At 24.3% G+C, this 16222-nt stretch overlaps 1 long non-coding RNA gene across 1 annotated transcript; it reads right to left on the bottom strand.

The window, feature by feature from the left end:
• Positions 1 to 575: 575 nt before the first annotated feature.
• LOC129612727 (uncharacterized) lies at positions 576 to 15142 on the bottom strand. The gene is made up of 3 exons (XR_008697271.1): positions 15005 to 15142; positions 5968 to 6161; positions 576 to 1364 (listed from the first exon to the last, which is right to left on the bottom strand). It is a non-coding gene; the product is annotated as an uncharacterized LOC129612727 (long non-coding RNA).
• Positions 15143 to 16222: the final 1080 nt, after the last annotated feature.

The raw sequence follows: 16222 nt of genomic DNA, 5'->3' as shown, positions 1-16222 counted from the left end.
GAATACGAGCTCGTAATTTATATACAAGTTGAATTTAAGGATTCATGACTAAATTTAGCTCAACAAATTAAATGTAAACCAAAACCCAGCAGTTATTCACGTTCAAGATTAATTAAACAATTCATGTTGTAAAGCATAAATAAGCCGATTTCAGCTTATTAACAATTTTCGCCAAATAAATGTTTAAACTCAATTCTTTAAGTAATGTTTAAGCTAATTCACTTGATAATAACGGCGATATTGCTATATTTTGGAAATCAAGGAAGCTAAAAAATTTAATAACTGATAGAAAGTAATTAAAAAGAGGGTTAAACAATTAAACCAAAATATTAACTAGCATTAATGATAATAAAATAAAAAATAGAAATTAATTTATTAGAAAATTATAAAAAAAAAGAAAAAAGAAAAATTAACAAAAAAAGAAAAAATAACAATAACATTGTCACCTAGTTAAACAAAAATAAATTAAAACTAAAATATTGTAGACATGATAACAAAAATTTTCAAACTAATTTTGTATTTATAGCTAATTTTGAGCATTAATATAAAAATCAAAAGACACAAAAAAGAAAACCTATTGTATATTTAAAATATAAAATTAAACTAGTTAAAAACAAAAATAAGGAGAAAATTCGAATAAAAATAGTTAAAATATTCAATAAAAAATAAATAAATAAATAAATAAAGTTAGGATAATTAAATGCAACAAGTTATTTTTAGTGGCTGACTGTATTAAGTTTTTTGGTTTCTTAATTTATTCCGAGTATAAAATTAAAAAAATTTCTAAGTTGCTAAATCCTAAATTGATTTCATTCAAATATAATATTTGAAATGTGTTCAGATCATGTTCAGCGAAATGTGATCAGCTGTGTTCAAAAAATTTTGCATATTTTTGAAGTATTTATAAAATTTCTTGGGAATAAAATTTCTTGAGATAAAATAATCCTAAATCCAACATTTATATGAATAATTAATATTAAAGTATTTAGATCTGCACTTTGATAAACGGACATAGTTTTTTTCTCTTTATAATGACACTAGCATTTTGCGGCATATTTGGATCAACTTAAAATATTTCTACTTAACAAAATATATCAGAATGTTCATTTGAAATCGACACTAAAAAATGTTCTCAAACATTGTACGAACAAGACTGTACTGAATTTCTTTACAAAAAAAATCACTTTCTTTTAAAATTACAAATTTTAAGTTACCAAACCCAAATCCTATAATGTTCCGATTGAGCTTTTTCTTATTGAAATATTGAACCAACAGTAACCATTCCATTTGTTCCACCAAATTTTGTTGAAACAGTAATATTCGTTTCGAATTTAAACTTAATATTGTCAACCAATAATAATAGCCTAAAAAAAAAAAAGTTAAAAAAAATTATAAAAAAATTGAATATTAAAACTAAAAAAACAAGAAATTGATTGAATTTTGAATAGAAGAAAAATTATATAAAATGAAATTAATAAAAAAAAGGAAAAATAATGTAAAAAGTAAAAAGAGAAAAAAAAAGAAAAATATTTATTTTTAATTATAAAAATAATTTGTTAAATTTTAGAGATTAGGTAATTAAATTAAAAATGTCGTTGGGTAAGGAGAAATGAAAAACAAATATACAGGAAATTAACAAAAGAAAAAAAAAGAATTAAAAAATTAAAAAAAAATTCATATGAATTTTTGTAAATAAAGATTTCAAATGTTATTAAAAAAATATAAATGGAAAATAATTTAATAAAATTTATTATAATTTATATTTAATTTTGTATATATATTTCAAATTCCTTAATAAAATATTGAAAATAAAAAAAAATATTTTGAAAATTTTTTCTAAAAGTTCGCATAAAAATTTAATACTTTTCTATATCAGTAAAAAGTAAGTATGCACAGCGGGAGTCAAGTTAGAACTTTTAAGAACTTGCGTTCTATTCAAACTAAAAGTGTGGTTTGTGTAATTTATTGTGCCATATGCTTTTGAATGGAAACTCTCTTATATGAAAAGACAAAAATTAATATTACAAATAAGTAACAATGAGACAGATGAAAAAGCAAAGTTCATTTTACTTAAAAGAACGAAAACGGTATACATAATTAAAATAGTATGTAGAAAGTAAAAAATTATGTTATTGTAAACCAAGTCAGTATTAATTACAAAAGTATGAGAAAATGTTAATTTTTTAAAAAAATAAAAGTGTACCCATAATTTAAATTTAATATTTTGAAGAAATAATTCTGTACAATATCCTAAAAAATCGATACAAATATATCAATTATATGACGTTTACTATTACTGCTAGAAAACATTCAAAGTCAATTCTCAAAATTCAGTTAAGAGCTATTCAGAAAAAGAATTTTTTTCTAACTAATTGTTCATTAAAATAAAAAATGATTAATTTAATAATTTATTATTACAAATAACACATTATTAAAGAAAATCCCTTTAAGGTATTTTCATTAAAATTTCCAATTTTACAATACATATCATTAATTTAAAATTTTAAATAAAAATTTTTTAAATTATTTTAAATTATTTATAATTTAATTAGTAGAACAAAACAATATTGAATAAATAAAATTGTGAACTTTTCTAAAGTTAAATCAATTATGTATTGAAAATTTTCTATATTGCAAAATATTTTATTTTATTAAAACAATTAAAATTAATAATCAAAATTTTACTTTACAATTACATAATTACTTAATTTATTTAACATGAAAAGTTCATTGTAGTAAAAAAAATTATATTGTTTAATTTTTATTTTGTTTAACTACTCATTCGAAAGTGGATATTTCACAAATTGGCGACCTAACTGACTTTCCTGTCCTGATTTTATTACAAAATCATTTCAGGCAATCATCATCAAGAATTTTGTTAAAGAGTCTAATACTCCGCATGTTCAGACATTCAACGAATTAGCAATCGGGCAAATGTTTCCTTTTGCATAAGATCCTGTCACATTCTTTTCTATTGACGCAAACCCAGTACGGGCTTTGAAAATGATATTAAATTTACTAAACTTGGTCGGGTCCATAGAAGGAAACACGAAATCAAAATAGAAAAAGTTACAAATGTACTACTATATTTCTCACTATATTATTTCTATCATAGTTTGGTCAACACCAAAAGCTTTTTCAACATTTTGTCACATAAAGTATCGTAAAAATTTATTGGAATTTGCGCCCCTCTGATGTTGTATGAGCAAGGGATGTGTAGTTCAACTACAAAAAAAAATTATTAGAGCTTTTTACGGATAAAAACTTTATTTAATTTGTCAAGGATAACCAGTAAATTATAAAAGTAGATTTTTAATCCTTTAAAAGGAATATTAAAATCAATTAATCAATTATATTTTGAACTTTTTCTAAAATTAAAAAGCCATTTTCGTTTTTTATTTTTAAAATTTAAAAATAAAAAAAAAAAACTTTTTATGTTATTTTTCTCTAAAACTTTCCAAGTTTAAAATTTTTTACAACAACTTCTAATATTGTTCTCTAATTTTAATGAACCAATTGACCTTGTTCACTTTGTATAAAATTTCTAAGTTCAATGAATCGAAAAATTTTAAGAAGAACGTTAAATTACAATTATTTTTGTCTCAAAAAGGAATAAATTAATTGTGAGTGCACTTAAAAATTAAAGTTTTTTAAATGATTGCCATTTAATTTAATACATTTAAGTGATTGTTAATAAAATTATTTTAATTACGAAAAATTAATTGAAAAACAAAATATTATAAAAATAAAATCCATTCCATCTTTTATTCCATTTGATATTTAGCTTTGCATGGGAAAGTTGTGACATTTTAGAAAATGACAGATTGAAAAAAAATAATTTTAAGGATTATATACATAGGTAAAATATATGTACTGTTATGCGACTATAGGAAAGATGTGGTTAGTGTTCTATCAAGTACCCATGACTATGCGCAGAGAACAATAAACGGTAGTTGTTTAAGTTTTTTCATATTAAAATATCAGTTTTGTCTGAGAACCACTTTTGTGTTCTGTCTTAAAACAATACAATATTGTATTAGATATCTCAACGGGACTTCGCCATCGATGTTTAAAGAAAATTGTCTCAAGATTTTATAATAACGAGAAGCTTTACAACTTATGTTGTAAACAGAGAGGAGTCAGAAGTATTCTCCACTATACCCTATGTTGCAGATTGAGAAGAGACATAAATCGGATTTGAGAATTATTAGAAATAAGATATAATCAATATTCTCAGGAAGTTGACACTAAAGTGAATCTTAACTCGTTTCAGACTCCAATTTGATTATTTAAAGCTCTCTCAGAAGAAAGTGAAACAAACTTTTATGGGATACTTTGGTTTGTTGACATAGCTGGTACGTCAAAGCCACTTCCTTACGACTAGGCCGTCATCAAATGCAGGTCATTCAGGATTCGATGTCTTAAATCTATATCCCAATGTGAAGCTCTGTTCGTTGTCTTTCTCGCTGGATTACCGCAAGTAGCACTTGAGAGTGAGAGGACAAGAATCGACGGATGTACAAGTTTCAACTCTTACTTGCTTCTTCCAAAGGCGAACCTTCATTGAAACTCAAGATTTTGGATCTTCCTATCAACCTAATCGGGAAAGTTGAACCTGCCAGATACAGCCGACCGGTAACCGAAATCGCCTAAAGTTCCTCGATCTTACGCAGTTCACTTCCAAGGAAGTTTTGAGAATACCGAGTTTTCTTCGACACATGTCTTAGGAATATTCTTGAAGTTTAAAATAAATGTGCATGAAACATTTTCACGTTCTTGTTATTCGGTCATGTAAGTATGCCGTTCACGAAAAAATTATTTTATAAGTATTGGACTACAACTTTAAACTCTCTTTTTCTTTTAATTGTTTTTCATTCAGTATTTTATTTCTATAACCTAGTCCCGTAAGTCATATAATTCAATATTAAAAAAAACGAGCGGTCATAAAATAATAATTGTCCTATTTTAGTATACTATAAAAAAGGCAAAAAAAAAATTCACCATAAGAAAGATAATGGTCATGTTACAAAACAAAAATCAAAGAAAAACTGGGAATTAAATTAATGAAAAAAGTAAAACTTTGAAAACATAGACAACTTGGAGCATAGCCCTAATTTGACTTGTAAACGATGAAGTAAATTTCTAAATTATAAAATTTACGTTATAAACTTCTCTTTTAATGTTCATTTTGGGAATTTAAAAGGATTTAATTGTTACCACTTTGAAAAATTAAAAACTCGTGAAAAGGATGAACGTTAAAAGTTTTTCTACTCATTTTATTATTTTTCTCATTTTAATTTTTTATTGTTGCAATAAAGACTTTTTCAATTGATACTGAATTTTGATTTTTAAATTTTATAATTATTTTTTTCATCATTTTTGATGTTCTCTTATTACCCTACTTCCTACTAATTTTAAAAATTCTTTTGGTTCTCAGTGAACCTCTAGTTTTCGCCAATTTTTCTTAATAGCGCACCACTTCCCCGTGGTTTTGTATATTTATATATTATCTATTTTAATTATGGTTAACCATTTTTTTCTAACCCGCAGTGAGAAGACCGGCGGCTTTAATGCAAAATATGTTCATACTTGTTTTCACATTAAATTTTAGATGTATTTTTTAACAGGGTATAGATCAATTTTACTCTTGTAAATCTTTTAAAGTTGATGAATCAGTATATCATACATATTAAAAGTTGCTTAGGTAATAAGTCTTAGGTAATAATAATATTTTCTGACTGTGGGAAGCATCGTTCTAAACTTATAATATAAAACACACATTTCTAGACTCTTGGACTCATACAAGCAAATGAAAAATGAATGATTATAAAACGAATGTCATGGAACATACACCGCGCTTCTGTTTGAATTTAACCGCACATAAACATTTTAATTATAGGAAAGTGATGATTGGTACAAAAAAAATTCCATTGTATTTGTAAAGACTTTCAGTTTCTTAATTCTTACCAATTTAATTAAAATTTCTTCTCTCCGTATTTCAGAAATTATTTTTCCCAGTAATCTCTTTTTTCTCTTCTATTCTCCACAAACTCTTCTATACTCTACTGTTTTGTTGATTTTGCTAACTTCATGCTTTCTTTTTATTTTTGAAATTTCTTTTTCATCTTTTTTGATGTTTTATTTGATTTTTTGTATTAATGCTAAAAAAAAAAATATAAAAAAATCTTAAGCAAAATTTCGACAAAAAAATGTTATTAAAATTTAATTATAAGCAATATGTTTACTGAAAAGTTGGAATGGCATTGAAACTTCTAAAATTAGTTAACACCGAATATTTATTAAAATAATTACAATCATATTTAATATTTAAAAGAATTTTCATAATAAAAAAGTATCTAAGCTGATACCAAAATGCTTCAATTGATAAAGCTTTCGAAAGTTTCTAGGTAAAAAAATTTAAACTAAAGTTTAAATCAGAGTTTGGGCCAATATTTTATTACAAAATTATAGGTATAGGAAAAACTATTGAACAAACTAGAGCATATTGAGCTATTCCACAAATGTACTACGAGATTCTTTAGAGTTAAGGTGTCGAGGGCTCGTTGGATAGTGCCGGTACTGCAGTCCATAAAATCCTCTTTCGAATGTGGCTGATAGGAGAGTAACCAGTCTCCCTCCGCTGATGTGACTTATGAGATTTTCATAAGATGGCCTTGCCGTCCTAGAGAAAAAAAGTTGATTATTAGTCAGCCAAGAGAAAACCGAGCTACAAACAAAGATTCCGGACTAGGGGCTACCCAAACTGCGGATGTTTTCCTCACTGTTAGTTTGACGGCTAAGCACTTAAGTATTGTGTTAGATTCAAAATTTAATTAGGGAACTCGCTTGAGGAGAAAGCATGTTTCTATACACTTGCAAGAAGGCAGTTCGGAGGGGAATAGCGATGGACAGTGTCTCAATATTACAGGAACGTTAAATTCGACGACAACGAATGCCTTGAATATGGTTTATCATTCTTTACCGGTAAAGCTTTATATTGCTAACCCGCAGCTAGCAGTGCCTTCAGATTCAAGAAAATCCTGTGCTGGAAAGCAAGACCTTTTGTCACGACCAATGTGATTGCAGATTATTGTATTCATAGTTTTTACAAGAACTTTTATTGAAACTTATAGACTTATTGATTCGTTTAGTCACAATATAATTGTTATATGCAATTATTAATGTATACTTTTAGTTCCATGTCTTTGTTTAACCCTTTTTTTTTTAAATTCATTTAAAATTATAGCATAATACTGTAGCAGATATGTAAATATGCACATGTAATGTATATTTTAACAATGCATGCAATTAATGTAATTTGTTTACTTATGTATATATAAGTGCTGAGTTATTCATATGATTTTATAACAAAAAATGTAATATTAAAAAATCCATAATATTTAAATAACATATTAAATTATAAAAATAACCAACATTACTATTAGAAATCATTTTTTTCATTAATTTCCTACATAATTTAATTTCTTATAAAACAATTATTTCTAGTTCACTGCAAACAATGACTAAAAATCCTGTTAGCCTAAAGAACTAACAATATTGAACGAATGCAATAAATTAGATTTTATGTAATTATGTGAGTGCTTACATTTTAATATTATAATAAATACTAAGGATTTTATGGAATATTATGATTTGATAATAAAAATTCATATATGCATGTAGGCAGTGTTACCACTTTTTATAACATAACTCTACAACCAAGGCACTGAATACCTGCATGCTAACGAACTGGTGACATATTTTTTAATTTCAAGAATAATAAACAAAAAAAAAAGAAACATAAAAAATAATTTATAATTTTCTGGTTTTATGTAAATTTTTCTTTTTGCTTATTTTCATTTTAATTTTTTTTTCTTATAACATAAAATTATGAACATATGAATTCGCTTCTCCATCTTGTTTTTATTTTTTTTTTTGTTTTATTCTTGTAACTCATATTATTTTAGCTTAATTTACTGCAAATTATCCTTTTAAAATGTGTCCTTGCTGCTGAAATGAATTTAAATAATATAAAAAAAAACGACATAATAAAAAAAATAAAACAAGACAAGGAAAAGAAATTAATTCCTATCAAAAGAACGATTTTTAAAGAAGCACATTAACTTTGAGCAAGTGAAAACATTTTTAATGATCTTTTACTTAAATTATTTCTATTAATATACAAAACATAAATTTAATAATTATTGCACACTGCTAGGATGAGAACAAAACTTAGAGGAAGCTTTTATTGAGTTTCGCTTTAGATATAATAGTTCCGCATCATTTACCCCTGCAGAGTGCTACACAACTCTAGAATATATTCGTCATTTTGGAGTGGAGAGTTCGAACAGGAGTTCACTGTATAATGAATCAAGAGAAATATTTATAACATTTAATAAAAAATCATTCACCGAAAATGAATAATGTGGAACGCATTTACCGATAATGAAGCTAAAGAACGAACGCACTGACAGAATAAGGTTAATAAGGCGAATTTTTTTCCCAATTTTAATGAAAAATGTTCTAAAAAAAGAAAAAGTAAAACTGGCATATTTCTACATAGTTATTCTTTAGTAGTTAAATGCTCATATAAAATATTTACCAACATTTTTTATAATAATAATTATGATGCATAAAAAGTAGCCATTTTTTAAAATAAATAACAAAAAAAAAAGCATAAACAAAAAGTATGGCAGAAAATGGAATTTTCATGTTGTTAACCTTTTAATTTTTTTTGTTTTGTAATTTATACATTCATTTTTGTTCATTTTGTTTTTCCGAGTTATGTGAACAAAATCGTAATATATTTTTTCATTTTTGTAACAAAGGAAGAACGAGAAAATGTTGATGGACTATTGTTTACTTGTATGATAAAATTTATTACTTAAAATTGTTATAAAAAAATATAATCTAGGCATTAAAACAATATATTTTTGTTTTTTTTTTTTTTTTTTGCAATAGTACCCTTGTAAATTATGCAAACATTTTTTCTTCAATTATTTACTTCAATGAGTACCTATAACAATTTAATTAAAAATTTTAGGAAAAATATTGTACAGGAAAATTAAACATTGTTGTTATATATGGCATACTCTGCATCGAATTTGTAAGAATTTATTTGTAGAAAATGTGTAAATGCAGAAAAATATAAGGTTATCCTAAATTTTAAAACTTAAATTTTCAAATGGGTTCCTTTAAAAAAAAAATGTAATAGTTTCACATTTATTTTGCAGACAAAAAAGAACGTTAAGAACTGCTGTTTTGAAAAACCGCGCAATACTATTGAAATACTGAAATATCTACTTAAAAGAAATGTTCACATCTTGGATAAATTTTAGGTGTTAATTTTAATAAGATTTACGTTTTAGATAAAACGAATCTGTTCTCCTACATTTTTTCGTACAGAACAAAAGTAGTAACAAAAGTTATTTTGTCAAATTATAGACTAGATATTTTTAAATTAATTTCAGATGAATATTTAAATAGGCATTTTAATTATACCAGCTCTTTCGTCAAACAGCTCTTTTAACAAAAGAAAAAAAGTGTTTGTTCATAAAAGACTTGAATTCATTGGCTTGAAAAACATTCGACAATTCATGATTTATCGCTGAAAAAGGTTATCTTATATTGTAAAATTTAATCTAATTTCAATATATTAAAACCAAGTTCAATATATTGTTGCAGTTCTAATTTTGTACCCCGAAAAATAAAAGTACATGGAAAATCAAGTTGAAATTCATGTTTGAATTAAATTTTTTAAATTAACTACATGTATATCAAAACTACATGTACAACAAAATTATGTAAAGCGAGTCTACTTCATAAAACTAATTTATATTTATATATTTATAGAAATTGCATCCTACAACTAATAAAAAAAACGTATATGGTGAATTGCTTTTTAATTAAATGTAATTGAAAAAAGAATAAAAAAAACCCTTACTCATAGAAAAAAAAAAATTATCTGTGCCATTCGTAGAATTTATGTTAAGGTTAAATAAGAAAAAGAAGTTTAATCATTCATTTGAATTATTGCTTTTGATTTTGTTAAGTTTATATTTAAAAAGAAAATATAATTTATATTAATTGCAGTTTTAATGAGATTATGTATACAAAAAAAAATTTTAAAATTGTTTCACTTATTAAAAAAAAAAGTTCTTTGTTTTCTATTAAACATTTTGCGATATTTTTTTAATACATAACTAACAATTAATGCGTTTATAAGCAAAGGAGGAAAAAATTTAAAGAAAATAATGTAATGAGAATTATTATATCCATAATTACACAATAAATGCGTTCAGTCTGTTAAAACATTTAAAATTATCAATTTTCTCCAAGTGATTAAACGATGAACGACCTCAGCTCCAAACAGCGCTTAACTAAAGTACTCATATATTTTGCTGTACAAAAAAAGGAGTATGTTTGCCTACGCAACAGAGATATTTTGAAATTTTTTCTGAGCTTCAACGCTAGATAGACTAAAATTCTAACGTAATTTTACAGATTACACAAATCCGGGATATCCCCACCCCAAACAAAACGAGAATGAAGACGCCTTCGCACAACACGAAAACTTTTAGTAAATCGAATTTTCGTAATTTTCCAATTTTCAGGGCTACGAACGGATCTTATGACAAAGCTTAAATAACGAAATATACTTAGTATATTTTATTATTTCTCTGTATACTTAAGATTAATTTTTGAAAAAATTATATTGAAACCGCATTAAATGATACAAGTACGAGAGCTCGCCGTTAATTATGAAAGTGCAATCGATTATACTTATACTATAAAACAAATAAAAAAAGTGCTTTCATTCATTTCTACGTATAATATTTAATAATTTCTTATATATTACAATTAAGTCTATTACTTTATCTTGTAACATCTATTGCTATGACTATAATATACCCACTTATATGATCACACAATATAATAGCTAATAGGTATTTATTCAAATGTAAATAAATCTCGTAAATATTTATGTACAAGTGTCTGTCGCTTTTTTCCTGCACGTATTATAATATACTCATATTTATATATGTATATTAATAATAATATATGTACTCTAATCTCTATATATTATAAAATATAAGCTAATTTAAGTATATTGTAAATATTTTTCCAATAATAAAGAAGTCCTTTTAATTTTTTAAAAAAATATCCTTAAGCATTATAATATTTCTTTATTATTAGATTTTATAATATTATATAACATGTTAGACATAGATATATACTACGTACATATATAACTTTCTCTTTTCATTTTATCTATTTCTTTTCATGACATCATTTTGTATTAAATTTATAGAGAGAAAAGATTTTGTGCGTTTTACATTTGGACAAATGTTTTATTGCAGTTTCTGTTAGCTAAAATATTAAAAAGAAGAAACTGTAAAATCTGAAGACTAATATAATTTTTGTATAAAATTATTTTTGTTAACTACAATGCCTAATATAGGACAATGGATTATTTTCGTACTGAATACTAGCCTACACATAGTTCATTATAACAAATGTATTTTCCTAGTTTCACAGCCGCAATGATACAGCTCCTAAATCAAATAACTTTCGGAATGCTAACTGGCTTTTATAACTATAGACAAGGAGCAAATCTAACTTTAATCAAACACAAGTAAATAAATTGTGAAAGTCTGCTGATCTTCAAGCTCATAGATTTTCCTCCTCTTCAAAATCCTACTCTTATAATATAAAGAAAAATATTTTATTTTTAATAGATCGTTGTATGGGAAGCAAAACCGCGTACAATATTTTATACACAAGATATTCATGTAACATTTTTAATGTTACATGAATATCTTGTGTATAAAATATTCTACAGTAATATTACTATTACCGATATTACAATATTTGTGTATGTATACAATTTCTTCTTTTTTTCTTTTTTTTATTCTTATTCAATATAACTTATACTTTAACGGTTTTACCGCATGGTTGATTATTTTGATTAAACTTTCATTTTTAATATTTACTTTCTAATTTAACATCAAGGACTCTTAACAATTCTTTAGTGGTTTTTTTAATGTTATTTTGTATATTTTTTCTTTTTCATTTCTTTTTCTGTTCTAATCCTTACTGTATACAATATAATGTGCGTATTTTGTACATTAATATGTAGATTTATCTTTTAAATTTAAATTGAATTGGAAACTTATAAAAATGAAGTTCGAGTACTTGTGTTTTTTTCTACTTTGTATGATTATCATGTTTATTACGATATTAGGTATGAATATTGTGTATCGTAAGTCTGCATATAATTTCCGAATAATATAATAATGTGCATGTGTGTAGTGAAAAAAAATATTTCTATGGTAATTTTATAACGAGAAATTGTTGAAAAAAAAAACCAAAAATAAAGAGTTTATAAAAATAAATAAATTTCTTCTTTTGTACAGAGTTTCTGTTGCTATACCCATAAAGGAAAATAACAGTACAATAATATAATGGAAATTAGATGAAAAAAAAAACAAATTATAACGGTAATATATAAGTTTGAAGAAGTTTTCTGTTCTCTATTTATTTATTTTTTGTTGTTGCTTTTGTATTTATTCAGATTACTGCTCATATTCTAGCTTCCTTTCCTTTATTGTGTTTTTAAAATTATTTGTTGTAAGAATGCTTACAAAGTTCTTGATACATTTATGAGCTCTCAACAAAAAGTATCATAGTGTTTACTAATAATCTGGCAACTTGTTAGTACAGCAGAATGGCTATACTAATTTAAGAATACTCAGTATCACACAGCTTCCTTCTACGATAGCTAGTGAACTAGATATAGCTTACATAACAGTTGTTCGACATGCAAGTAAATATACTGCAAACTAGTGCAGACTGTCACTTAAAATTTCTTGAGATTCAATTTCTTGAAATCAATTGCAACAAATTTTGGATATGCCGATGTTTCTCGCATATTAACTAATCACTTGCATGATATATTATATTAAGCTTGTAAACGTAACATATGCATATAGATTTTATTTGGAAATCTATACACGCATATATGTATGTTACTTTTAAAAGGGATAACATATTCAATTAAAAATATTTTCTTCCCTCTGTAATAAAATTACTACAATTTTATAAATCTTATGATATTGTGGACTTGCGTTTAATTTATACACACATATAAAATGGTCTAAATTTTTGTAAGTTTATATTATGGTGTACTGCTTTCTCTTATTATTTTTTTATAAGAATGTACACTTTGGTACTTATATTAATATAGTATAGTGCATGTTACATAAGTTTACAATTTCCGTATTGTTCTACACTCCTTATTAAGTTCTTAAATAGAATTTACAAAAAAAATCCAAAAAACTTATATACAATATCGAATAAAAGTAGATAAGAGTTGTTTTATAAAGTAATTTTGTTAGAAACTTTCAACTTTTAACTTTCATTTTCAGTATTTTTTTATAACAAGATACAAATTTATATTAGATTGTTTTTCACAACTATAGTTTCTTCATTTTTCATATTATTTATTGTAATTTTTCTTAGTTATTACTTTTTTAAGAACTTTTCACTACTTTTATAAAATTTTTTGAGACACTTTTATAATTATTATAATAAAGTTTTAATATAATGAAAAAAATGTATTACATTATAAAATTTTGCAAAGTTCCAAGTAAAATATGTTAACGTAAACAAAAGTAAGCGTAAATAAATAAGTAAATAGGGTCCAGTTAAAGCCGTTGCTATGGCTTTGTAATAATTTTTTAATTTTAGAAACAAGAGAAAATCTTAATATTAAGTATTTTAAAGAAGAATTTTGTATAAGTATTATTTATATTGTACTATTGAGAATTAATCAAAGGGTGCCATTATAGCATGTAACGTTTTAGTGCACACCTCATAATAAAATATTTTTTCCAACTAAAATCATTTTATGCCATTTTATTGCCTTCAGCAAATTCTTAGAGACACTTCTAGGAACTCTTTAAACTCGCTTTAACTTAAATCTCAGTTTTCCTACATTTCTCTGCTATTACATCTCTTCAAGTTGTCTAATATATGCATTCATAAAGAAAAATGGAAAAAGCCTTAACAATGTAGAATACATTCATACTTGTTTGAATCTTTAAAAGCCATAATGGCGTTGTATAAAATTATATTTTTAACAGTCGTAATATTTAAACTGATCCTAAATAAACATTTTAAATTTTCAACATCGCTTAAAATACAGATTTTGAATATTATTTTTTCTATTTCATTTCAACTTCAACTTAGTCTTATTTAATTTTAATTCATTAAATTTTAAAAAGTTCAAGCAGTTCAATTTTAATAATCACAAACTACTTGTGTATATTTTACTAATTTCTTATTTAAATTTTTTTTTAATGAAAAGAAAAATAAGTACTTTTTTTGTTTCATTAAGAATTTTGTTAATTACCTACTTTAAAATACTTTTTAACATTAACAAATTTTCAATTATTTTGTCTAAAAATCATAGACAACAAAAATAGGTAAATTTGAACAGACATCTAGGTATCTGAGTACGTACATACAAAATAACTTCTTTTTTAACCTTTATTAATAAAAATTGAAATAAACTTTTATAGCTTCCATTTAAGCTTATCAAGTCAATTGAATCATTCATTAACAAAACAATTAGTTATCTTGATAGGAAAGAGGAAAAAAAACTTGGCAATATAAATTAAATGAAATGAAAAAAAAAGTTGAAACAATAAAGAAACATGAAAATATAAAAAAAAATCCTAAGAAAATAAGTTTCGTGTTCTACGAAGATTGAAAGAGATGAAGGTAAAAAAAGCAATAAAGTTTACTCTAATTTTTTTTTCTTTCCAATTCATTTCAATGACTTCATTAAAAAATTTTCATTTTTCAAATTTTCAATTTTCCTATTATAGATGCTTTTTCTTCAATATGGCTTTAAAGCTTCTTCTATTATTCCTTAGTACCATATGTACATAATATGGAAGGTAATGCTTAAATTTTAATTAAGTAATATTGATATACATACATATACTATACATATGCTTATTTAAGTAAACAGTGTTCCATCTATATTTCCTTTTTGCAGAGCACGGATTACTGGAAAATGTTGAACAATTAAGAAATTATGGAATTCATCAGAAATTCTTGCACCATTCAAAATTTGTAATAAAAATCTAAAAAAAAAAAAAATTTAAATAAATAAAATAATCAAAATAGTTCGAAAAATATATTTAATTGAATATGTACATTTAGTTTATTTAATTATTTAATTAAATATGTACATTAACAAATATGTGCGTTTAATTTAGTTCTTAAATGAATTGGAAATATTTTTATTAGAATGTAGGCAAGCGTACAGGACATTATATTTAAATATGTTTAGTAAACTTAGGTATAATTTTAATAATTTTGTGCTGCATATAGAAAATGATATTCCAAAAATGTAAAATGTGAAATCCAATATTTTTGTTAAAGTCCCATTTGAATTCATATTTCTAAATGAATTTATTACTAAAATGTATTTCAATTTTTATTTTCACTCGCACTAAATTAAAAAAATGTTCAATTCAAACTAAAAAATTTTACAAATTACTTTTAAATTTTGTACTCATAATAATAGAATTGGATTTAAAATTCTTGGAGTATAATTTTAAATTTCATTACTTCTTAACCTCATTTTCTTTCCTCCTTCACTTTTTTGTTTATAAGAACGCGAATCCTTCTGATTTACATTGCAATACTATTGAATTTTTGAAATTGCCTTAAAAATATCTACTAAATGTAAAAAAAAAACATTTTTCTACGATTAAAATTTCAGTCTAATCTAGTTTTTAAAAATTCTATAGAATTATTTTTTCGTTGTAAATTTCTACAATTAAATATTTTTTTTAAATCCACATTTGAATGTGACTAAGGGCAAAATTAATATTTTAACATCATTCAGCGGAGCCACTTCAAAAAAAAAAATTTTCTTTTTTGTTCCCTTTAAAAAAAAAGAAAAAATTTTCGTCTTTTGCTTTTTCATTTTGAAGTTTATTATTTTTGTTTACGTTTTTTATAATTTTATTTTTATTTATTACTTTTTGTTTTTCATTTTTTTTTGTGAAAATTAAGTCAATTATTGTCGCAGTTTAAAAAGTTTCAGACTTATTTGTATCCTACTTTATCTTATTCTTTACTCGTAGTAGACATAACTCCAGAGGGAATTTTTTTTAATAAAATGAAAAGGAACGACAAAGAAGAA

This window comes from Condylostylus longicornis, unplaced genomic scaffold, assembly GCF_029603195.1.
Source record: "Condylostylus longicornis isolate FDR11 unplaced genomic scaffold, ASM2960319v2 ptg000076l, whole genome shotgun sequence".
Lineage (NCBI taxonomy): Eukaryota > Metazoa > Arthropoda > Insecta > Diptera > Dolichopodidae > Condylostylus > Condylostylus longicornis.
This window is presented reverse-complemented; position numbering and strand designations above follow the sequence as displayed.